Consider the following 25,825-nt stretch of genomic DNA (forward strand, 5'->3'; position numbering starts at 1 on the left):
CCATCACCCACCCACCCAAAAGGAATGCTGTGAGTGTGATGTAGGAAGTCACTTGATAGTGTTGGGACATGGGATGTTCGCCTGGAAGATTTATCACTCTGATGGAGGCATTTCGATGAAGTCATACGGTATTTGGCTGACATGATGTATTATGCTTTAAACGAAAACAAACCACAAAAAGCATCACAGGTTGTTCATTTAAAAATAGTGCAGCTGTGTCAGAAACGTCTTTTCTTTTTTAAGTTATATAGGAGGGACCTGACAGGCCATAAACCTCACAGGCTGTAAATTAGAAATATAAGGGAGAACACTGAATTTCAAGGCAGAAAAGAATGTGAGGAATTCAGAGGGTTGTCCTTTATACAGAAACTTGTACTTAGGCCTATTTCTTGTATATGGAGGACATATGTGTTGTGTTAGTTTTCTGTCTTTTATTATTCACAATCCCCTGCTTCCTGCCTTTTATATTAGTCCCCAAGCCCATGTCTAAGATAATTCTATTCCAAATATCAAAGCTCATCAATCTGAATCTGTTCTGATGTCCTTCATTTCTTTTTCATATATAGCGTATCCGTTTCTAAGCTACCAGTGGCTTATCCTCTTTCGACATTCACCTACCATCGGTGCCTTATATGCGTGAGAGAGGTTTTGCTGTGACAGTTCCATTAAGTTCAGAGCTTTGTGCCAGGATCAGTAGGCTACTGTACAAGCCTTTGGGTTAACAGTGCAATGTAATTGAGAATGGGTCCCATAGCCTATATCGCTGACTCATCGGATGGGACGATAACGTTTCCACAGCTTAAGAATTTGTAATGATAGCCATATTGCAATGTAGATTTACGATGGGCGCATTAATTGACATTCTCACGGTGTAGCTACTATACATACTGATCTAATATTGAATTCCTTTTTTCGGGAGGCTATTGTCTGGAAGTGACGGGCAGGTGAAGAAGAGCACAAAGAGAAGACGAATGAGACATCCAGGTTGTTTCAGAGACACACCCTCCCTCTACCCCGGGACGGGGCCCCACTCTGGTCTGCATACCTGGAGGGCAGGTAGATGCCGAAAAGAAATAGACAAAAAAAGGCGACATGCTCAGATGTCACATCTAAGCACACTGTTTAACCACTTTCAACCTGGCGTCCAAATTTGGGGCAAGTCATTATGGGCGCATATTTTCCCAACAAAAAGATATATATACTATTGTCCAAAAATATCCACCCAACATTTTGAACCGTTTTAATTTTCTTTATTTTTTTAAATAGCTAAAATAACAAATACGATCTATAAGCTGACAGTGAACTTGTATTTTGGATATTTTTGCAATTCATCCTGTGGGCCTAATAGGGTTTCAAATAGTCATATGAGTTGAAAAAAAACAACAACTAATAGCTGTGTACCCAGAGTTAATAATATGTGTGTGTACCCTCAAAAAACTAAAATAAATGTTATCAAATGTGCATGGCTAAGAAAGGACCCTGCATGAAGGAAGAATATCAGCTCTTGCACAGCACTGTATGGTGTCAAAAGACTATACCTTAACTTTACATCACCAATAATCCAAGTCATGACAAATAAAGTAAAAGTCATAAACTGAATAAAGTATTGTGAGAACAAAATCCAAAATAACCAAACAACTAAAGCAACCCGAAGAAACTCAAAGCAACCAAACCAGATGAAGAGACAGAATGAAGGCTCAAGCCCCATAGGGTGAGCAATCACCCCACCCAGATGTGCAGGATTACCCACTAATGAGAGGAGCCCATGGAACTCAGAAACAGACCTCTAAGGCCAAGACGCCGTCACAAGGCCAAGAAAAAAACTCTTCCCTGCATTTTCCCATCTGTCTTTTATAGCGCCACCAGGAGGCCGACTTTTGTAAAACATATTTTTTATATTACTCCTTCAGATTTTTACAGAAAATCACACAAATCAGTACACACTCACATAATCTCTATAGTCACGCAATCAAGACGGATCTGTTTGATTTTTCATATTCCATCCTGATCATTGATTTCCAAACATTGCTGGCCCACAGTAATCCACCTGACCTGGCGGAGACGGGAGACCTGCTCCCCGGAGGCTCCGAGAGTCCGAGGATCACTTTTTGGAAGTTTTCAATCATTCCAATTGCGAGGTTGAGAACACACATTTTAACAAACAACTCTACAGACCATCAACAGAGACTATTTCCGAGTTGTTCAGCGAAAGTTAATGATGAACCACAGAGGGAGTTAATAGTTTTCGTTGGAAGAGGCAGCAGCGGCGAGGACTCGCGGCAGTTACACTGAGCGGCAGCGGCAGCAAAGCGACCCAGCAGCGAGGAATGGAACTAACTAAAAGACTGCGTTTCATTTGGAGAAAGTTGGACTGTAGTCAGAATCTCATTTCACCTTATTGACAGGACCTGTCACTGAGACCATTGACATGCAAATTAAATGACCGCTTCAGAGCGGGAGGAGGCGGTGGGTGCGCTGTGACTGGTGCGGGTGAGGAGCGGCCAGAAGGAAGCGGCTGCGCAGCGCAGCAGCGACGACGCGATTGTTTTCACTTTCTCGTCGTTTTTGCTTTGGGATTCTTGTTGCTCGGAGAGTCCGTCAGGTTTTAGTCTGTCTCTCTGCTCTCCGTGGTTCTGCTTTTCATTCCTCTATCGTCGCAGCCGTCCGATATAATAAGCTCTGGAAAAACGTCCCAGGAAAAAGGATTTAACACGTAAAACTTCAACCCAATGAGGCCGAGGTTTGTTTGCTTTTATTACACTGGTTTTGTTGTTGTTTTTCCTCTTTAACGCATGTTGTGGGATAGGCTGCTTGTTTGGTCTGACTGCATGTGAGGCTAAATGCAAAGCATGTGGACTCACCCAGTGTTCTTATTACTCTGCGGTCAGATCAGAGATTAGATCAGATCGTTTCTTCAGTTGTTGTAACTCTGTAGTCGTAGCCTATTTTAAGTGAATGAGAGTGAGACTATCCTGGGAAAAAAGGTGTGGAGTAGTGTTCATGGAAATTCAGTGCACATTCACATAGCCTACATATCTGAGTGAATTAGGTCAGTTAAAATATTAAGACATTTAATGTCGAGCTGAAGTGAAAATCCTCCAACTCCCAAGACCTAATGTAATATTCCAAAGTGAATATGATTTTAACAACTTCACTTACACACAGCAGGTAGGGTAGGCTATATAAGAATGTATCACAACTATGTATCACAACAATTAGACTAGCCATACCATAAAAGAAGTTTACAAATAACGCTTTAGCTTACAGTGTGTGTCAGAGACAGAGTAGCTATTAGTAGCTGTGTTCCGTCAGCAGAAATAACGGAGCAGAAATAAGACTTCCGGTTGACGATCCCTTCAGAATAAGAGTACCCTCTAGAGTAAAAAGAAACCATTGAAAACCATTGAAAAACGGTTCATTTGCACATTAAAACTATAAATTAAGCATTTAAACGAAGCTATACAACACATATTATGTTTCTGTGTAACAAAAACGTTTTTTAAAAGATAAAAAATGTATCTAAATGGATAAATGTTGTTCAATGGAGTGCATAGCCTATAGAAATTGGACACTGGACCGGAGACGGACACGTGTGCCAACACTTGTGACATACTCACGCGTTCGGGGAGACCCCCTCTACAACGCCAAACTCTCCGCTAAGCGGCACAGGTGTAAAAAAAAGTGTGGCGGACCGTCCAATGAGGTCAGAGGTCAGAAAAGTGCCGTTTTCAGTGCGTAGCCTATACCAATTGGACACTGGACCGGAGACGGACACGTGTGCCAACACTTGTGACATACTCACGCGTTCGGGGAGACCCCCTCTACAACGCCACACTCTCCGCTAAGCGGCACAGGTGTAAAAAAAAGTGTGGTGGACCGTCCAGTGAGGTCAGAGGTCAGAAAAGTGCCGTTTTCAGTGCGTAGCCTATACCAATTGGACACTGGACCGGAGACGGACACGTGTGCCAACACTTGTGACATACTCACGCGTTCGGGGAGACCCCCTCTACAACGCCACACTCTCCGCTAAGCGGCACAGGTGTAAAAATAAGTGTGGCGGACCGTCCAGTGAGGTCAGAGGTCAGAAAAGTGCCGTTTTCAGTGCGTAGCCTATACCAATTGGACACTGGACCGGAGACGGACACGTGTGCCAACACTTGTGACATACTCACGCGTTCGGGGAGACCCCCTCTACAACGCCAAACTCTCCGCTAAGCGGCACAGGTGTAAAAAAAAGTGTGGCGGACCGTCCAGTGAGGTCAGAGGTCAGAAAAGTGCCGTTTTCAGTGCGTAGCCTATACCAATTGGACACTGGACCGGAGACGGACACGTGTGCCAACACTTGTGACATACTCACGCGTTCGGGGAGACCCCCTCTACAACGCCACACTCTCCGCTAAGCGGCACAGGTGTAAAAAAAAGTGTGGCGGACCGTCCAGTGAGGTCAGAGGTCAGAAAAGTGCCGTTTACAGTACATAGCCTATACAAATTGGACACTGGACCGGAGACGGACATGTGTGCCAACACTTGTGACATACTCACGCGTTCGGGGAGACCCCCTCTACAACGCCACACTCTCCGCTAAGCGGCACAGGTGTAAAAAAAAGTGTGGCGGACCGTCCAGTGAGGTCAGAGGTCAGAAAGGTGCCGTTTACAGTACATAGCCTATACAAATTGGACACTGGACCGGAGACGGACATGTGTGCCAACACTTGTGACATACACACGCGTTCGGGGAGACCCCCTCTACAACGCCACACTCTCCGCTAAGTGGGAGAGGTGTAAAAAAAAGTGTGGCGGGCCGTCCAGTGAGGTCAGAGGTCAGAAAAGTGCCCTTTTCTGCCATTTTCAGACAATAGTGGACACTGGACCGGAGACAGCTGCCGATGCCAGCACTTGTGACATACACACGCGTTCGGGGAGACCCCCTCTACACTGCCACACTCTCCGCTAAGCGGGAGAGGTGTAAAAAAAAGTGTGGCGGGCCGTCCAGTGAGGTCAGAGGTCAGAAAAGTGCCCTTTTCTGCCATTTTCAGACAATAGTGGACACTGGACCGGAGACAGCTGCCGATGCCAGCACTTGTGGCATACACACGCGTTCGGGGAGACCCCCTCTACACTGCCACACTCTCCGCTAAGCGGGAGAGGTGTAAAAAAAAGTGTGGCGGGCCGTCCAGTGAGGTCAGAGGTCAGAAAAGTGCAAATAAGTGTCAATTGGTCACCTGGTAGTACCAGGTGACACTTTGCCGACTGGGACTGTACGTGTGGGACTGGGACTATTTTAAAATAGTTAAAATAGGCGATATACAAGCTCACAATGCGATTTACAATTTAGGCATTTAGGCATTTAGCAGACGCTCTTAATTGCATAAGCCTGCAAGCCTGCAATGCGTTGCTATCTTCTATTTTTGCACATTTGGCACTGCTGCTACAGATTATTATACATGTTTTAAGAGGTTTATCAATTATCATACATGCCATTCCATCTGTACTTTCATTTTTTTCCTGTTATCTATAATTTTAAAAAGACATTGGTTGTGTTAGCACAGTCTCTGTAGAAACAGCTCCCAACATTTCACTGCTTGTACCTGTATTGAGTAAGTGTCAAATAAATCCCTCTTGATTCTTGTTCAGATTAGTTCCAGAGTTCTCTTTGAAAATGTCACACATTTTGAAATGGCTCCACATCCATTACCTGATAGAAGAGAGTTGCAGATTTTCATGGAACTTGGTAGAAATGATCTCTGGGCTGCCCTATAAAAATGGCTCAAGGTCACAATCATAGTCACAGTCAATGTTACATCAGTCATATCTCAGGAACGGAGAGAGACACAGAACGAGATGTTGGTGTGTGCCTTTATTAATGGTATTGAAATGTTTTACTGATGTCAAACTGGGAAACTGAAATAGAAGCAAGGCTTGTCCATAGCCATGTCTGTTTTGTGGGAGTATCCACACATATCAATCAATAACTGGTCAACGCAACAGTACTGTATACACAGAAGATGCTTTAAAACTTCCTGATTATATTCTGTGGCACTTCCTGGACTTGCATCCTCTTCCAAAAAGCCAATGAGTAGGTTTGATTTATTATGGAGTCACAAGGAGGTGACATCAATAGAACTTTTTAAAAGGTATTTTATTTAATTTGATACGTGAAGTCACAGCAGTAGATTCACTAGATTGGCTAATTTCAGCATGCAACCAAGTGTAAAATGTAGCATTACGACGCCATCAAGGCCCGCCAAAATACATTTTTGACGACAAAATCAACTGTAGATTTAGTCGACTAAAATCGTATTATATTTAGTCGACTAAAACTACACTAAAACAAACATTTAAGGTGAATAAAATATGACTAAAACTAAATTAAATGTTATTCAAAAGACTATGACTAAAACTAAATAAAAATTAACACTGCGTCACAGTGACATGACAACAACAGGTAACCTCAGTCTGTGATATTAATCTACAAATTTTTGTGTTAAATTTTGATTGTAGCCTGAATGATCAGCGGTCAATTGTAAGCAAGAACAGATTGTTATAATTGTAAGTAAGTAATAGTAAGTGCCACGGCAAATAGCTGTCTCATGTCCAGCGTCCAATTTGTGGAGTCTATGCACTGAAAATGGCTGTTTTCTGACCCCTGACCTCACTGGACGGCCCGCCGCTTTTCCAAATACACCTGTCTGGCTTAGCGGAGAGTGTGGCGTTGTAGAGGGGGTCTCCCTGAACGCGTGTGTATGTCACAAGTGCTGGCATCGGCAGCCGTCTCCGGTCCAGTGTCCACTATTGTCTGAAAATGTCAGAAAAGGGCACTTTTCTGACCTCTGACCTCACTGGACGGCCCGCCACACTTTTTTTTACACCTCTCCCACTTAGCGGAGAGTGTGGCGTTGTAGAGGGGGTCTCCCCGAACGCGTGTGTATGTCACAAGTGCTGGCATCGGCAGCCGTCTCCGGTCCAGTGTCCACTATTGTCTGAAAATGTCAGAAAAGGGCACTTTTCTGACCTCTGACCTCACTGGACGGCCCGCCACACTTTTTTTTACACCTCTCCCACTTAGCGGAGAGTGTGGCGTTGTAGAGGGGGTCTCCCCGAACGCGTGTGTATGTCACAATTGCTGGCACACGTGTCCGTCTCCGGTCCAGTGTCCAATTGGTATAGGCTACGCACTGAAAACGGCACTTTTCTGACCTCTGACCTCACTGGACGGTCCGCCACACTTTTTTTTACACCTGTGCCGCTTAGCGGAGAGTGTGGCGTTGTAGAGGGGGTCTCCCCGAACGCGTGAGTATGTCACAAGTGTTGGCACACGTGTCCGTCTCCGGTCCAGTGTCCAATTTGTATAGGCTATGTACTGTAAACGGCACCTTTCTGACCTCTGACCTCACTGGACGGTCCGCCACACTTTTTTTTACACCTGTGCCGCTTAGCGGAGAGTGTGGCGTTGTAGAGGGGGTCTCCCCGAACGCGTGAGTATGTCACAAGTGTTGGCACACATGTCCGTCTCCGGTCCAGTGTCCAATTTGTATAGGCTATGTACTGTAAACGGCACCTTTCTGACCTCTGACCTCACTGGACGGTCCGCCACACTTTTTTTTACACCTGTGCCGCTTAGCGGAGAGTGTGGCGTTGTAGAGGGGGTCTCCCCGAACGCGTGAGTATGTCACAAGTGTTGGCACACGTGTCCGTCTCCGGTCCAGTGTCCAATTGGTATAGGCTACGCACTGAAAACGGCACTTTTCTGACCTCTGACCTCACTGGACGGTCCGCCACACTTTTTTTTACACCTGTGCCGCTTAGCGGAGAGTGTGGCGTTGTAGAGGGGGTCTCCCCGAACGCGTGAGTATGTCACAAGTGTTGGCACACATGTCCGTCTCCGGTCCAGTGTCCAATTTGTATAGGCTATGTACTGTAAACGGCACTTTTCTGACCTCTGACCTCACTGGACGGTCCGCCACACTTTTTTTTACACCTGTGCCGCTTAGCGGAGAGTGTGGCGTTGTAGAGGGGGTCTCCCCGAACGCGTGAGTATGTCACAAGTGTTGGCACACGTGTCCGTCTCCGGTCCAGTGTCCAATTGGTATAGGCTACGCACTGAAACGGCACTTTTCTGACCTCTGACCTCACTGGACGGTCCGCCACACTTTTTTTTACACCTGTGCCGCTTAGCGGAGAGTGTGGCGTTGTAGAGGGGGTCTCCCCGAACGCGTGAGTATGTCACAAGTGTTGGCACACATGTCCGTCTCCGGTCCAGTGTCCAATTTGTATAGGCTATGTACTGTAAACGGCACTTTTCTGACCTCTGACCTCACTGGACGGTCCGCCACACTTTTTTTTACACCTGTGCCGCTTAGCGGAGAGTGTGGCGTTGTAGAGGGGGTCTCCCCGAACGCGTGAGTATGTCACAAGTGTTGGCACACGTGTCCGTCTCCGGTCCAGTGTCCAATTGGTATAGGCTACGCACTGAAAACGGCACTTTTCTGACCTCTGACCTCACTGGACGACCCGCCACACTTTTTTTTACACCTCTCCCGCTTAGCGGAGAGTGTGGCGTTGTAGAGGGGGTCTCCCTGAACGCGTGCGTATGTCACACGTGCCCCCGCAAATAGCTATCTCGTGTCCAGCGCCCAATTTGTGAAGTCTATATGCACTGAAAATTGACCTTTTCTGACCCCTGACCTCACTGGACGGCCCGCCACTTTTCCAAATACACCTCTTCCGCTTAGCGCCGAGTGTGGCGTTGTAGAGGGGGTCTCCCTGAACGTGTGCGTATGTCAAAAGTGCTAGCGCCAACAGCCGTCTCCTGTCCAGTGTCCAGTATTGTCTGAAAATGGCACTTTTCTTACCTCAGGCCGCACTGGGCGGCCTGCCACTTTCCTTTTTTTTACAAATTATCTCTCAAATGTTCACCAGCATTCTGTACTGGTCTGTATCCATTTTCTATCAAGTTTATGGGCGCTCAGTTATGGAGAAGTACACACACACACACACACACACACACACACACACACACACACACACACACACACACACACACACACACACACACACACACACACACACACACACACAAACTACAAATTTACTAATATTTCTGTCCTCTATCTTTTTTATGCTGTGTTTCCATGTTGTATATATGTTGTTAAATAATATACATTTTTAATGTTTTTTTTCTGATTACATTTGTATTTGTATTGTATTTTAGTTTTTAAATAGGTGAGATCAACTTTATAAACCCCAAATTCTTCTTTTTTTTTAATCTCACCTGCACTATCTACTATTATTATTTGTAGCATATTTTGTGGTCTCTTTTATCATTGTTTATTTGCTTCTGCAATAAACAATATTATATCATCATCATTTTCCAAGAGTGACCTGGCCTAGAGTCAGCATTATTACAACAATGGACAAACAATACAAAAACAATACATATATATATAACACACACAAATCAATATCCAGTTAAAGTGCAAAACAGTGCTAAGTGCACATTTAATGGGGGTCAATAGCCAATTTCAAACTGGAACAACCATTTAAAAAGACATACTGTACATCATAAATGTATTTTTTAAATACAATTGTGTCTTTTTTTTTTAAACTTGCCACTTAGAAGTGTTTTAGTATGAGCCATTTAAAAGGCATACATCATAAATGTATTTTTAAATTAGATTTGTGTCTTTTAAAAAACATAAAAAATTCACGATCTTATTTTGAAGGCAACCGGAACCCTTATTTCTGCTAGGTCGAAAACCGGAAGTCCAATTTCTGCTGACGGAACGGAGCTGATATTAGTCTACTACGCTACCTCTTTATGTAGCACATTATTAGGCGTTATTGATTAGCCCATCTAGTAGGCTATGTAAATACATGATTTTAGCACCCAAATTTAAACATCAAACTACCATGACTGTTAGAATTGATTTATAACCTATATTTGCCTTTTGATGAAAATATAATTCTATAGGCTTTAATATGTTTATGCTTTTTTAAACGTTTTATTTTTTAGACCAACTATGTTTTTTATAGATATGGATCACAGGTCCATTTGGTTCCATGATTTGATTGATTGATTGATTGATTGATTGATTGATTGATTGATTGAATACTATTAGACAGAAATGCACACAGTACAGTCATACACTTGAGCTAAGAGGATAACCCAAAAAAGTCCATAGCATAAAATGAACACCAACATAAAATATCATCAACAAATATAAAGCACTAGAGTAGAAAAAGGGTGGGGGGGGGGGGGGGGGTGTAAGTACACTCTCAGAGTTAAATGAACACTGAGGATTTTACAGTGGGTCCCAGAGATAACAAATGGTATAAAATGGGGCCCCAATTGGCCTAATGCATAGCCTATCAGACTGGAGGCCCTTGAAATTGAAAAGGTTGAGAATCACTGCTCCATGCAGCAGCATCCTAATCAACGCGTCCTCCTCACAGCCCAGATTGTGTATGAACCATATGAACGCCCCTCTCTGCTCGTCTATCCGTCTGTCGAGCCCCCCAGGGAGCTGATTAGTGGACTGTTATGCTGCCGGGGTCAGGGGGGCACCAGGTGTGTAATGGAAACATAATGGGCCTTAATGGACGTCCAGAGGAGCGTATCCCCATCTGAAAGGCTCCAGAAATAATTGTATATGCGGAGAGAGTCGATGCAGAAAAATTGATAATTAGATTTGACTGTCAGATGGTGAGACAATGAATGCTACAGGCCACTGGTTCTCCCAAGTGGGGGTCCGGGGACCCGCCAGGGGTCCTTGAGGGGGTTTGGGGGGGGGTCCTTACTAGCAAAATGAGCGAACCATTTTTAGCACTTAAGCCCTATTTTTAAGCTGTTCGAAAATAGCCGATCTACAGGCTGATAAATCTTCTCTTATGGGGGTCCCCAGCTGGCACAAGCTCTTTTCAAATGGGGGTCATATTAGCCAAACACATTTTTGTGGTCTGTGACATGAAAATGTTTGAGAGCGACTGCTATTAGGCTGTGGGTGTTTGGATAAGTCAGGTGCAAATTAGTCCTGAATCTGTCGCATTTAATTGAGGCTTTTTTTCTTCCATTATTTTATTCTTAAAATATACGTTCACTTTGGAATTAGATTCACATTCACTCACAGCATTATAAAACCTGCTTTAGGAGCGGACATAATTGGGAAAACCCAATAGAATAGTGGTCTATTTGTCATAGCATTACTGCCTGGTGTGTGTGGGCAATTCAAGAAAGACGCAAGTGAATAGCTTTGTGGCAGAGAGAGAAGGAGCTTTCCCTTTTACTCTCTTGCCTTGAGGGGACTCTAAAACCTCTTTATTGGTACCTTGAAACAATGAGCTCTTGTCGGTGTCCAAGGCCCCCAGTAGGTCTTTCAGAATAAGGAGACTGCATCTGCCATCATTATTATTATTTCTGTGCAAAGGATTTACGAAGAGGGGGTGATGTTAGTGTTTGGTCCTTCTTTTCATGAGCAATGTGAAAAGAGACTGTGCAAACAAAGGAAGAGGGGATATGGTGCGTGTGTGTGTGTGCGTGCGTGTGTGTGTGTGTGTGTGTGTGTGTGTGTGTGTGTGTGTGTGTGTGTGTGTGTGTGTGTGTGTGTGTGTGTGTGTGTGTGTGTGTGTGTGCGTGCGTGCGTGCGTGCGTGCGTGCGTGCGTGCGTGTTTGAGTGCGTGTTTGAGTGTGAGTGTGAGTGCGTGCGCGTGTGTGAGAGAGAGAGACTGTCCCTCAGCTGACACATACTCACCAGAGACTGTGGCAAGGCATGAACTCGACTACACCCCCCCCCCCCCCCCCCCCACCACCACCACCACCACCACCACCACTTGAATGTTTGGGAAAACCGCTCAAACAAAAGGGAAAGCCCCTTGGCCAGGGGAGCTATTAGGAATATGAGCTTAGACCCTGTGTGTACAGGTATAGGACCACTACTGGTTGACAAGAGGTATTGCCTGAAGCTCAAAGCGTAATCTTTCCCCTGCCCAAGCGGGCGTTCCGGGTGACCCGGGTTCACATCCCGGACAGGACATAAATCTTCAAAAAATCAAATGAATCTCTCGAAAATGGCCGATCGATCTACCACCTCGCAATGCACCGTATGTGAGCTTATATAGATCAGCGATTTGCACACATCTTTGAACACTTTGAAAATGTTTTCGCCTATAATGACATGCCCAATATAGGGCCGCCAGGTTCAAAGTGGTTCAATTAACAATGAGGATTTTACCAGTGCATCATCAGGCCACCATGATGTGTGTGTGTGTGTGTGTGTGTGTGTGTGTGTGTGTGTGTGTGTGTGTGTGTGTGTGTGTGTGTGTAGGCTGCACTCTCAAAAGGCTCCGTACACGCTTGTGATTTAGTGAATGTGTGTTTAACACAGCTCATGGGTGGTGAAGCTCATTGTACCACGTCTCTAAAAGGAAAGGACTCTTGTTGAGGAAGACAAGGGGTCCTTTCTGCTCAGTGGTCCTGGACAATGAAGCCGGTCCAAACAGATGATAACTAGATTGACCGGGGTCTCGTGAGGTCATTTCGTCTTAAACCTAATTCATACTTTGTTGTAGAACCGTGTCACTTGTCAAAAATCTGTTATTGCTGCCGAATGGCCTGGTCGTAAGATAGAGAATAAATTAGTCCTTAGTGATGTATGCTGCTACGCACAGGGGTCATCTAGTGCCACAGTAATGCTTGCTAAAATATACATCTTAACCATTTCATTGTATGATAAATAGCAAAAATAGATGCTTCGTGAGCTTGTAGATCTACTATTTTTGTAATGTTTTCAAAATAGGAATGCCAGGTTAAGTGTTTATCATATGAAACCAGTGTCCCTATTCTTAGGGAAACGTTCAGCGGAAATAACAGATCTACAAGCTGACAATGCGGCGGGTTGTGTATATAGAGTTTAAGTGGGTAAGAAGTGATTGGCCTATTGTGAGAATTGTTGTTAGTTTGATTATTTTTAAACAAGACACATTATAAAATGAAATTAAAATGTTTATCTGTTTTTAATATAATTATTATAATTAATTATTTGTATTATTATTTTTTACAGTTGAATATTGAAAGAAGGTATTTGTTCTACACTCTTATTATGATTATTTATGTCCCTTGCCTTGAATGACCTTCATGTTTAAAGTTTTGCTCTGCAAGGGAAGAGGACATCTTGTGTCACATATCCTATGTGACTTTATGTGTGCTGGGCAGAAAATATGATATAAAAAAAGACTAACCTCACCTAAGACAGCAAGATAAGATATTATCATGATGTGACAAACATTAGGTATTGGAAAGTAAACTTGCCTCACACACACACACAAAAACACTGGCCTCACATGCACGCGCACACGCACAAGGAGAACTTAGTGGCCGGCAGACAAAACCAGTGAACATACCATAATCCTACGGTTCCTACCACAATCTCATGAGAAGGTTATTGCCTTGAGCAGCCGCCATAACACACACGATAACATGCCCCCACTGTGTTCCAGGGGCACCCAAACACCACACTCTTCTCATTGCTTGGACTGTGAGAATTTGATATACTGTAGGGCATAAGAGGATTTAGCTTTTCTATTATTTAACCACTTGAACCCTAGTCCCTATTCTGGGCATGTCATAATAGGTGTGTTGAAAACAAAAGCTAATCTACAAGCTTGGCAACAATAAAAGCCAATCTTGTTTCTTAATAAGATGTAATACAGCAGATGTTAATACACGGCACATAGAACATAATAAAACACTTAATATGATATGCAGAAAGGGATCTACTGTACAGTATGTGCTGGTGATGGGGTGAAGAGAGTAGACATCCTGATCAGACTGGCAGCTCAAATACAATTTGTGTCCTATCCGGATTGGAGTCGCATTGGAATCAGATTTTTGCAAATCAGATTCAAATCACTTTCCTTACATTCCTTAGCCTTGTTCAGACCGTGTAAAACCAATCCGACTCAAATCTGGATAGCAAATAAGATTTGGGCTGGATTTGGGTTGCCAGTCTGAACAGGGGCCTATTAAGAGTGATTGTCAACAGAGATAGGAATACAGACAGGTCTCAATGTCACTCACAAGTCACATGATTAGACTGACAGACTAGATTAGTTAACCTTTAAGTAAAAGGTTATTTTGTCTACAGAAGGTTTAACTGTAAAATCATCTGTCTTAATGCTTGCACATTCTTTCATTTTGGTGTGGGCGTCACGTTTCTGTTCAAAGATTTTGGAATTAAATCTTAATTTCTAAGTAAACATTGATGCCACATAGAAGAGGGGATGACTCTAAAGCATTATGTTAGTGTCCTCTTGAAGATAATGAATCTATTACCTTTTGTTAAAGGAGCAAAATGAACACAGTCAACACACACACATAGACAACGGCAGACATAGACAATGGCTACTGTAGATTTTCATGCCGCTATGCAGCCTTCAAATCCAGTCCTACTGTATATTGCGCTGATCAGAGCAATGCACCGACCGAGTTATGGACATTTTAAATGTTAGACACTGACGTAACACTGCTGTAATGTCTCATATGTGTGCAATTTAGTTGTTTTTTTTTGGTGTGACAATTGTCATGGCAGACCCCTGAACAGCATTTGTGCCAAGTTTGGTGAGGATTGGCGCGATGGTGTGCCTGTGGCCCTTGGTGTGTGACTATTGTCACGGCAGACCCCTGAACTGTGTTTGTGTCAAGTTTGGAGCAGATTGGAGCAACAGTGTGCCTGTGGCCCCTGGCCCTGGGGGTCCCTAACATGGCCACCTGGAGTGACTATTGTCATAACAGACCCCTGAAGAGCGTTTGTGCCAAGTTCGGTGCAGATTGGAGCAATAGTGAGCCTTTGGCCTGATGTGGCTCCTGGGGGCCCCACAAACGGCCCCTGGTGTGATTAATGTCATGGCAGACCTCTGAACAGTGTTCAGCAACGGTAAGCCTGTGGTACCCAGGGGCCTTGGTGTGGCTATTCTGATGGCAGTGTATTCTGTGTTCAGTGTTTGTGCCAAGTGTCTTGCAAATCGGAGCAAGTCTGGTGCTCCTCGCAAGTCTGCATGCTAGGTTTGTGACGTCCACCGAGGATAGAAAGATAGAAAATTAGTTCCATCTGCGCTTTGCATTACAGTACTAATATGTTTAGGAAACTGATGTAGCCCAGAGGGTCAAAATTATGTAAAACATGGCTTATGATTCTGCAATGTTGAAATATGAATGTTCCTTTTTTAAATAACCATTCTATCTATATAAGGCTTACAGCCTGACTGATAAGAGAACGCTGCTAACAGAATTAGCCCGGAGCTTTCAACCCGTTAGAATTCTCAGCCAAAATGCATCACTCGCTACTATTGGTTGAAAACTTTTTCCAGAGCTGAGCGTGCATGCTCTTGTTCGCCAATGTTCAGCACACACTATACTGTGTTAGTCATGCTGCAATAGTATATCATCACTGTCGGGTGGAAACTTTTTTGTATGTCTAAAACCGTTACTTTTCAGGAAATGGAAAAACCTCTAGCCGGTGTACCTCATTTTGCAGGTTGCTCCGATGTACTTATTATTTACTCACAAGCCTTTGTTAATACTTTTCATTGGTTAAATATTCATAAAAACTCACAGACAGACTTAACCACTTTAAACCCGGCATCCCTATTTTGGGCATGTCTTTATGGGAGACAATTTTCTATATTTTAAAAATGTTCCAAAAATAGCCGATCTACGAACGTGTTCGAGCTTATAGATCGGTTATTTTAGCTACTTTTGTTTGACACTGGCATGTAACAGTATAAAATGGGGCAATGATTTATGAAAAAAAAACATAAAAAGATGAAATAGGGCTTTTGTTGAACAAGGCTTTTGTCGAACAACGACGAAAAAGAAAGTAGTAGCAACTGTACTTATGTAAAATCTTGAGGTATTTGTACTTTACTTGAGTATTTCCAATTTACAATACTTTTACTTCTACTCCACTACATCTTGGGCAAATATTTTACTTTTACTCCACTACAATTATTTGAAAACTTTAGTTACACTTTGTTGATGATTATTATTACAAAACATACATTACCCACTTCAGCCCTATATACATTTAGGCCATTTGAAAATAGCCGACCTACAAGCTCACAATGCGTCGCGATGCGACGCATTGTGAGCTTGTAGGTCGGCTATTTTCAAAAGATTTGTATACATTTGTAAACTTAAAATGGGACATTCTGCATAATGAGTACTTTTACTTTTGGTACTTTTACTTGTAACAGAGTATTTCAGTATTAATATTACTCAGTATTTTTGATTGAAAAATGTGAGTACTTTTTCCACCACTGATCTTTGCCCAAAGATCCATGCATTCCCTTCAGTCTTCGCCAGCTGCATGTCCACTGCTGTGGCAAGCCAGATACAGTACAGTAGAGCTGAAACAGATCTTTGGGATTAGCGAGGGAGCAAAGTATTGTTTTAATCTAGCCCCGGCTCTCTTCGGCCCCAGAGGAACTTCTGGTGGAGCAAGGAAAGACAGATGGCAGAGCTGGAGTGGCACACAGGGCTGTAGGGTGGGTTGTGTTGTGTTGTGGTTGCAGCAAAGGACAATCCTATTCTATTGTATCCTGGCCACTCCTGGCTGTCACACATCTCACTGTTAAACAGTGGTGGAAACTGGAAAGACATGCTAACTCCGGTTATTTTTACTTAAGTAAAAGCAGCAATGTAGAAATACATCAAGATATACTTGCAGCTGTGATTCTCAAAGTGGGGTCCAGGCATGGACCCCCATGGGACTTTGGGGGGGTTCCAGGGGGTCCCCACCAAAATAAGGAGTTACCTATTGAGAGGATGTATATGACAATGATTAATATAACAACAACAACCTTCTTTTATGGGGGTCATTGGCACAAAATCATCTCAAATCGGGTTCATTGGTATTAAAAAATACTTAAGTAAAAGTACCTAAAAATTGTATTTTAGTACAGTACTTGAGCCCAAGGAGTAAATGTACTTAGTTACTTTCCACCACTAGCTCACGTCACTGGTTGGATGTGATGGCCACTAATGAACACTCAGTAAAATCACAGAAAAAAACTGTTTAAAGGGCCATAATAATAATAATGGTCATAATGAATCCCTGAAGGGTGGCATGGGGACTACTCTTCCTGTTCCTGGCCTGCTCTCTTGTCATTAAAACCACTTTCACCTGGCGTCTCTATTTTGGGCATGTCATCAACTTTCAAAAATTGAATTATTTTTTATCACAGAAATTGCATGAAAAGAGGAAGAAGTCACGCACACTTTTGTAAGTCTCCACTTACAAAAGTTGTATTATTGAATAAAGAACTTATCACTCTTTTCATGTTGATTTTTCCGTACGCACAAGTAGGTGTGCAGAAGAACTCTTTCTATTACAAAAAAAATTGCTCTACAAGCTCCCATGAATGACACTATCGTACGATGAATTTAAAAATCAGGGCTTAAGTGGTTAATTACTGTAGCTGGTCACGTCAAGGGAATCTCCTGCCCTTTTCACTGCCAGGAACCTGGTCAAGAGAAAAACATGTTTGTTTATCTTCAGTTCTTCTGGTCACTTTTTTACTTTCACTTCTGTAGGTGTTGGTCACGGCCACGTGCCAACTTCTGCCTAGGTCTCTAGACAAGTACTGGGAGGGGAAAAAGTTTCTCCTTAAATTGTGGGTGACATGGTGAAAATCTAATTATGCGCTGTTGCTCCCCATTTACACGGATTTGAAAAGATGACATCAGTGTCTTTTATACAATAAAGAATTATATATTCTACTTGGCTTTCTCCTGTCCCGCAACACTGTGTTGCAAAGGGGCTGTCAGGTATTTATGAGTATACTGTTCTACATACTGTAGTAGCATGGCTGCACTTCTACATAATGTAACAGTACAAATCCAGAGCCGTGAAAATGTTCCATCTTCAGCTGAAAAATATGCCCGCTGTCGAGCAGAAATCTTGTTTTTCCAAAACCTATAATGCAATGTAGTTATTATTTATTTAGACACAAGTTCTTGTTAATACTTTCATTGGTTAACTTAAATATGAATGAAACCCACAGCCACGCTTTCAGCCTGGTATCCGTATTTGGGAATGTAATTAGTATTAGCTTGTAGATCACCAATTTTCTCCACCTTTGCATACCACTGCCATAGGACGAAGCATAAAATAGGGCATTCATTTATGAAAAAAACATAACAAATATGAAATATGGATACACGGTTGAAAGTGACGATATGCAGTTGTAGTTTTAGTTCGGTCCTTATGTAAGTCATGGATGGCATCATGAATCACAGACTCTGCATAATAGATCTCCTCTCTCACACATTCTCACAGTTCAATCCCCATGCCCCCCTAGAGCACCATGCTATGCTCTATCAAGATGCGCTTCCTTTGTGGTGTTTGTGCGAGAGCTTCTGCACAAACAGAGCGAGAGAATGACCCACATAACGGAAGGTACAGTACATCAGGCTGGCTCTGCTGTATGGCCCTGAGCAATCGTGTTCATTTTAGCGCGTTTCATATGCGTGGATGTTGTTGTGTTGTTGACGTTCGTTAAGTTCCCCTCTCTCTCTGTGTTGTTTGTCTCAAGTGGATGCGAGAGATGTTGTCGAGATTAGAGACGGATGTGGCCATGAGCAATTTCATCTAACCATTAAATATGTATACGTTTTTACTATATCGGGATAGCACCAATTTTCAGTGACCAACTGTTATTTTGGAACATTCCTCTCTTCTGTAGAGTCTTCCTTTTCTATGCGAGTGTGAAGAGATTTCTTCATGCTGTAAACTGGCTGTATGGTAGAGCAGAATTCTGTATCTGTTTTCTCAACAAACACATTGTGGAAAGCGCACAGAAATACCACCCATTTTTGCCAGACCCAGAGGGTCGGCCTACATGAGGCTTTGTCGGTCAGTCCCTCTTTGTGTGTCACTTCAAAAGATCATTTATATCTTTTGAAGTGAGGTAAGACAGGATTAATCAGGAACAGTACTGGCGGAGACCTGTGCTCCGAGGAGCACATTTTCTAGTCTGTCCCTCTTTTCCTCTGCACACACGTCATGCGAAGTCCGGCCATTCAGATTTCAACCACTAGGGGTCTGGCAGTACCAGGTCTCCTGGTTCTAGTTTTACTCCATGGCAATGGCGGGGATAGTGTTTTGTCTATATGTCCCCCAAATTTGGCCAAGATATGGAGTGTTTTGCCCAAATACAGAGATGACTGACATCAAATTGATGATGTCAGAGTAGTATGTGAACTTCTCCCTTCCCCCTGTCTTTTACATCAGCATCACAAATCTGGACTTCCTCATGGCTCCAGACTGACCTCCAAGTACTGACTGCACAGGGAAGCCACATTTGTTATTAGGCCCGAGAGGGGGAAAAAAGGAGGGGACCAAGTGTAGTCCCCTGGGGGACTTCGGTCAACTAAGCATATACTGTAGGGTTTAAGTGGTCACAGGTGTGTTAAAACATTGAATGCTACATTTGAATGGCGTTAAATGGCTTATGCTACATGTTGACGATGTCATAGAACAGGAATTTCTAAAGTTCCGTCTCTGGCATCTAGGACAAAGCACGTTACTACACATTTTTAAAACAACTTTGTCACTCAATGAAAGGAAAATTCCCTCTCTTTCTAAATCTGAAATTCCCACACACCCACACATGAATGGAGCCCACCACGCTGGATGGATTCATGAATGGTGTTCCGGGCTACAGCCTATATTGAAAGGCGGCCGACGTTGCCTGAATTCCTGGCATGCCTTGAATATCAAGTGTTGCACGGTGTCTCAGATGATGTGCAGTCGTCTTCTCACCTATCAGTCAGGGTGACAAGCTTGACAGCTATACCAAGCGACAGTAAAAAAAAAAAAAGCCATGGGTTTCCGAGGCTAAGCGACAGTGACCTCATTACTTCATTGTAACAACATCGTCTATAGGGAATATAACGCATCTGTCTTGCTCAATGTGGAACGGCACACATTATTTATGTGTCATCGACTCAGCATCTGCCTGGGACATGGTTGTTCATTTATGCCGTGTATTTTGTTGACAAACTTTTCATGTAGTTTTTGTTGTGCTTCGCTTGCTCTCAGCTAGAAAAAACCTTCTCGAACCGTCTTCTCATCATGAGATTAAACGTGTCTATTTGTCTGCAATGTAGACTATTTATAGCTACATAATGTGTGTGGGCAAGGATTTCTGTATATGACCATATGTTCATGACTGCAGTCTCTTTGCTTCATTAACTAAGCCTACATTGATATTTAAAAAGATAATAATGCATTAGTTCTTGTATATGGGTAAAACAGAGTTTGGACAGAAACTGTAACCTTTAAATTTAAAATATACTATTTAGGTATTTAGCAAACGTTCTTACCCAGAGCCACTTAAAAGGGCGAAATCAGAGTAACCAGAGAAAGCATGAAACCTACTTAACAAACGACAGGGTAAATACTAATAGTAGTACAGTAGTACACACATAGTAGAGTGCAAAGAGAACAATGTAGTGCTTCGAAGAAACTAGGATACCAGGTACATAGCTCTAAACTAAACTGTGTGCTATCTAAATCAGTGGTTCTCAAACGTTTTCATGGCAAGGACCCCCAAATTGCTATGTATGTGGCTGCGGACCCCCACCGGAAAATAAGTTGTGCCAGAGACCCCCCAGAAACAAAGATTTGTGTTAAAAATGTAGATCTGCTATTTTTGAATAGCCAAAGTATAACATATATAAATGGATAAAGGGGTTGAAATTATTGTGATCTAAATGATCTAAATAGCTGGCCTAACTTTTGTGGTCAAGCCAAATAAAAGGTGACAACAAGAAGGGATACAATGAGAGGAGTGCAGTGCTGGGGGAGTGAGGTAACTTCTGTGATCCTATCCTATAAATTAGTGTTCTTATGTGGGGCACAGCATTTACCAGTAAATATGATCTTATGAAGCTATCCCTTGTGCCATCAAACTAGTTCAACTAGTGTGAGAGGACTTAAATGGCTTGGAAGCAAAGAGGAATTATGGCAAGTGGGGAGGCCTGCTACACAGCTAAATCATCAGTGTTAATGTATCCATTGCAACTAAAGAGAGTAGAGGTTACATTTCATCGCTGTCAGGGGGAAAACTTGTATATCCAAAACCATTCCTTTTTAAAAGATGTAAGACCTGAAGCCAATTCTACATGTCTCCTAAATCCCAACAGTATTCTGAAAAACGTATGTTTCTATATCAGTGGGCATTGGTGCTCAACATTTTTCTTGTCAAGGACCCCCAGAATGATATGTATTTGGCCGCGGACCACCAAATATGATGTTCCAGGGACCCTCAGAAGCAAAGATTTGAGTTAAAAATGTTCCCTTTAAAAATATATATATTCAAAGATTTGCACACACTTTCACTATTTTTGAATAGCCAAAGTGTAAAATAATGCTTTTTAGCTCAAATCTAAAAATGACAGTTCCAGGTCTTAAAGGGTTAAATTGTCACGATGTGACGCGTTGTGAGCTTGTAGATCTGCTATTTTCAATACTTTTCTGAGACACTCTTGTATGATGAAGTATGTCATTAGTTTACAAAAAAAATACATATAAAGTTAAAATATGGAGATTCAAGTGACGGCATTTTTTAAAATGTTGTACACTTTCAGTTAAAGCTCAGGATTTGACAGTGTCACTGGGGTTATCAGAGGGGCTCCTCCCATCACTGTGTCAGCAAACAAGTAGGAATTTCTCCAATAGAGGATCTGAAGAGTGACTGAACATCACATTCCTTTGGCTTCTGTCCTGATAATCATTCATACTATAGAGAGTCAGATGCCTGGCTCGTTCAGTGTGCTAAAAGCCTATGGGGTGAACTTGATCGCATTCAAGCCAAGAGCTGATGAAATTAACAGATTAGATCTCTCTCTCTCTCTCTCTCTCTCTCTCTCTCTCTCTCTCTCTCTCTCTCTCTCTCTCTCTCTCTCTCTCTCTCTCTCTCTCTCTCTCTCTCTCTCTCTCTCTCTCTCTCTCTCTCTCTCTCTCTCTCTCTCTCTCTCTCTCTCTCTCCTTCCTATATAATTGTTTTTACTTCAAAAATATTTCTAAAAAATGTCTTAAGATTTTCTGAAATAAATAAAAGAAAAATAAATATAAAAGAAAAATCAGAAAAGAAAATCTCCAGCTGAAAAGGTTTTAGGAACCCCTGGATTAGTGTTTTCTTTGACACACAACCAGAGCCAGCATGAGCTTATAGTTCAGCTGCATGCTGGATACAAAACAGACACCACACACATGCACATTACCAGTGTCGGACAGTGATGAAGTACACTCACTTCAGTACTGTACTTAATTATTTTTAATTTTTGAGTATCTGTACTTTACTTGAGTATTTGTATTTTTGGATACTCATGACTTTCACTCCTCTACATTTCAAAGACAAATATTGTACTTTTGACTCCACTACATTTCTAAGAAGGGAAAATGTACATTTTAAATTAACCACTTAAACCCTTTTTAAAATGTAGTGAAAATAGCTGATCTGCAAGCTCACAACGGTTTGCGGTGCGACACATATCTGCTATTTTCACTATTATTGATATTTTTTGAACATTTCTACAACGTTTTAAAATGTCTAAAATTTCATAATTTCAATATAGCAATGCATTGATATTAAAAGAAAAATGTACTTTCTAATATGTGCTTTTGAATACTAGTTAGTTAACATACCTAGTCCACCACTGCACATACAAAAGACTACACAAATGCTACTGGCTCCAACACCCAACAGACAACATATTGTTTGTTCGCTGACATCAAACAGTCCCACTCCCTGCAAGCTGTCTGCATTCAAGACTCATTGTAGCTGGAAATGCAATTAAAAAAAGGAGATGGTGTTAAATAAGGAAAGCCTAAATGGAATAAACCAATATGGCTATAATGTTTTACTGTGTTGGTCAGTCCTATTCAGTCTTATCTGGATGCTGACTACAATCTGACCCCTAGACTGTGTCCACACATTTTTTTTTTGCCCTAGCGTGCCTTGCGAGCTTGTAGATCGGCTATTTGGTGAGCGACACCGGCGTATGACAGAGTATAAGTGAACCACTTAAACGGGGTCCCCCAGGGGTCTACTGTATGCTTGGCCCTCTCCTTTTTTGCCTCTACACCGTTAACTCTTCACCGGGAATAGCAGATCTACAAGCTCACAACACATTGGGAGCTTGTAGATCTGCTATTTTCGCTGAACGTTTGCCTCTTATGATGCCCAGGTAGGGACGCTATAGGGTTCATGTGGTAAAGCATTACTCACGTCTCGTCTACAGTATGTCATTACCACGGCAACCAACGATGTCTGAATACACAAATACGATCGGATCACTTGGCAGTCAATCCTACAGACTGTATTTGTGAGACAAATCAGATTTTGCCTGCAGTCTGAGTCTGAACATAGTCCTAGACTCTTCCACACAGTGAAGAGAGACGTAAAAGCAGTGGTTCTCAAAGTGGGGTCCCTGAGGCGGTTCAAGGGGGTCCCCAGCAAAATGAGTAAATACATATGTAGCATCAAAATCGCTTTAACTTATTTAATATACATGTAGCATCAAAATCACTTTAACTTATTTAACTCTAATTTTAAAGACAATGTTTGAGAACCTCTGGCATGAGGACATGGGTTGTGGAAGAGGGGCCCTCCTCCCATGCTTGTGTTGGTTGATGTGGAAAGTCTCTTGTGACACCTGGGTCCCCTCAAGGCGTTGCTATGTGTCCCCGCTTGCGTTGCCAAACCAAACACCTGCTGGCAGGAGCATGGTGGGAACAGAGTAGCCCTGTCTGTAGCCCAGATGCACATCGGTTTTCCTAATGCGGGAGAAACAGGTTTTTTAATCCACGAGGTTACATCGGTTGCCGTGACCTGCACAGAGCAGCCCTGACTGTAGCTTAGAACCCAAGAAGTCCCTTGGCCAGGGGCAATTCCCTTTTGTGTGAGCGGTATATTTTTTGTGTCCGATGTTGGGAGACCTGGAGTCGAATCCAGCTGGCTACAGTACGCACATTCCCATCTAATTACCAATACACACATTGGATAAGAAAAAGCACATATCTGCTACCAGTGGGTTGTGGTCTCTCCCTTCAGATTGTCCCGACTCTAGGCCTGTCAACAGTGGTGTAAAGTACATTTACTAAAGTGCTGTAATTAAGTACACTTAAGGTAATTTTACTTTCACTTATAAAATATATTGTACTTTTACTCCACTACAATTATTTGAAAACTTTAGTTACTAGTTACTTTGTTAAACATACATTAACCACTTCAGCCCTATATACTTTGGCTATTTGAAAATAGCCGATCTACAAGCTAAAGCGACGCATTGTGAGCTTGTCCATCTATTCACCTCACCTATTTTCAAAGGATTTTTATACATTTTATACATAAAAAACGTGTGATATGGGACCCTCTGCATAATGAGTACTTTTACTTTTGGTACTTGAAGTGCATTTTGATGCCAATACCTTTGAACTTTTACTCAAGTCATTTTTTAATTCTAGACAGCAGTATTGATACTTTTACTTAAGTAAAAAAAATCTGTACTTTTTCCACCCCTGCCTGTCAAGCTTATTACATAATCGTCCATCGCAATCATTTGAGATAATCGCAATTAGTTTGCATAATCATCAGAATCGTTTCCATTCATCTGTATAAATTCAACTGTTGTAATAGATAGATCAGATAGTATACTATAATACTATTATTAAATGCACGGCCTGTTTTGGCCATATACATATCTAATAGTACATTATTGATTTGGATTATTGTCAGTCATTTCTTTGTATATTCAAGTTATGTTCAATGCCAAAAGCACGTTTAAATCATTAATCACATTTACGTTTATGACGATTCACCTTCAACAAAAAAATCATGATGGTGACATCAGCCCTAGTGTCTGCTGAGTTATAAACTCACACAGATAGATATGAACCTGTGTCTGCATGAGAGAGAAGTTGTTTTTCAGCGTCGTGCTTGTTAATAAGTTTGTCCCCGGGGGCCTCCTCTCCTTTTAAGTCGTGTGAAAAGCAAGGGGTTTGGCATTTCTTGTTTTTGAACCAAGTCCCGAGTTCCTGAAAGTTTGCACAAAAGCCTGTTGCCTAGCTGCAGCAGAGGAGCCTTGCCCTGCCAGTCCTTGTGTGTGTATTGGTGTGACTTGTACTTTACACCCTTGTGAGGACCTCGGAGGCAGAAACATGTGGAACATTTAGCATGTATATAGCTTCTGCCAGAGGTGGGAAAAGTACTCACATTTCTCACTTAAGTAAAAGTATCAATACTGTGTATTAATAATGTCGAAATACTCTGTTACAACTGTCCGGAATTAAAAATGTACTTGAGTAGAGGTACAAACGTATTTGCATCAAAATGTACTTAAAGTACCAAAAGTAGAAAGTACTCATTATGCAGAATGTCCCATTTCACAAGTTTTCAAATGTATAAAATGTAAAAAAATATTTTGAAAATAGCAGATCTACAAGCTCACAATGCGTCGCATCGCAACACATTGTGAGCTTATAGATCTGCTATTTTCAAATGGCCAAAAAGTAAATAGGGCTGAAGTGGTTAATGTATGTTTTGTAATAATAATCAAAATCTACAAAGTAACTATAGTAACTCAAGTTTTCAAATAATTGTAGTGGAGTAAAAGTACAATATTTGCCTCTGAGATGTAGTGGAGTAGAAGTACTGAACATTGGAAATACTCCAGTAAAGTAAAACATACCTCAAAATTGTACTTAAGTACAGTGCTTGAGTCAATGTACTTAGTTACTTAGAATTTGTCTCTGCTTATAGTTTGGGA

At 42.2% G+C, this 25,825-nt stretch overlaps 1 protein-coding gene across 2 annotated transcripts in view; it reads left to right on the forward strand.

The window, feature by feature from the left end:
* Positions 1 to 2,524: 2,524 nt before the first annotated feature.
* ankrd6b (ankyrin repeat domain 6b) overlaps positions 2,525 to 25,825 on the forward strand; it is a 66,159-nt gene continuing 42,858 nt past the window's right edge. The window contains exon 1 of one of the 2 annotated variants that reach the window (XM_084083176.1): positions 2,525 to 2,740. The gene's annotated coding sequence lies outside the window, so the exon portion shown is untranslated. The remainder of the gene's footprint in view (positions 2,741 to 25,825) is intronic. The other variant, XM_084083177.1, reaches the window with a different exon arrangement.

This window comes from Gymnoscopelus microlampas (genome assembly GCF_963454915.1).
Source record: "Gymnoscopelus microlampas genome assembly, chromosome: 16".
Classification (NCBI taxonomy): Eukaryota; Metazoa; Chordata; class Actinopteri; order Myctophiformes; family Myctophidae; genus Gymnoscopelus; species Gymnoscopelus microlampas.